Source organism: Orycteropus afer, unplaced genomic scaffold (genome assembly GCF_000298275.1).
Source record: "Orycteropus afer afer isolate SDZICR_OR568_19922 unplaced genomic scaffold, OryAfe1.0 scaffold00072, whole genome shotgun sequence".
Classification (NCBI taxonomy): Eukaryota; Metazoa; Chordata; class Mammalia; order Tubulidentata; family Orycteropodidae; genus Orycteropus; species Orycteropus afer.
In genome coordinates this window covers 4,814,988-4,815,565 of record NW_006921659.1, presented here as the reverse complement: position 1 = coordinate 4,815,565, position 578 = coordinate 4,814,988, and the positions used below count along the sequence as shown (strand labels likewise).

The window sequence follows — 578 nt, the reverse complement described above, 5'->3', positions numbered from 1 at the left end:
TTTTTTTTTTTTTTTAATGTGTGTGTGTGTGTGTATGTTATTTTAAGTATTTTGGGACTTTGTTCTGTTTAAGTTCTCCCTCTTTAATCCTGGAAAAAATAACTAATAGGCTGGAACTCAGCTCATTTGTTTCCATTCTCTTAGGAATCACTGCCCTGTGCTTTCTGTTGTCCAGTATCTGAAAATCATTGTCTCATATGCTTTATACTGTTTTTAGCTGTTTAGGACAGGAGGATAACTCTGGGCTCTGATACTCCATCATGGTCAGAATAGTGGTAAATAAAAAAGAAAAAACCAAGTATTTTCCTATGTTTTTTAAAAAGAACTAATCTGTATTATAACAAAATAGTTGATAAGTGAAATCTCTTTATTGCAGTTTTCTCAGTAATAAATGAAAAAAGAATAAGAGAATTACAATATGATTAAAATATCATTGTTCAGAACTCTCATCATGTAATTGATCTAGGCAATGTTCATAAAGGGCTGCTGTCATGGTGGTGTAGTGCCTAAGGTATTTGACTGCTAACCAGAAGGCTGACGGTTCAAACCCACCAGCCACTCCTCAGAAGGAAGGTTGG

The 578-nt window shown here is 34.3% G+C and overlaps 1 protein-coding gene across 1 annotated transcript in view; it reads left to right on the top strand.

The window, feature by feature from the left end:
• Positions 1-578, top strand: part of AFG1L (AFG1 like ATPase) — a 341,083-nt gene that overhangs the window by 240,968 nt on the left and 99,537 nt on the right. The window lies entirely within an intron of this gene.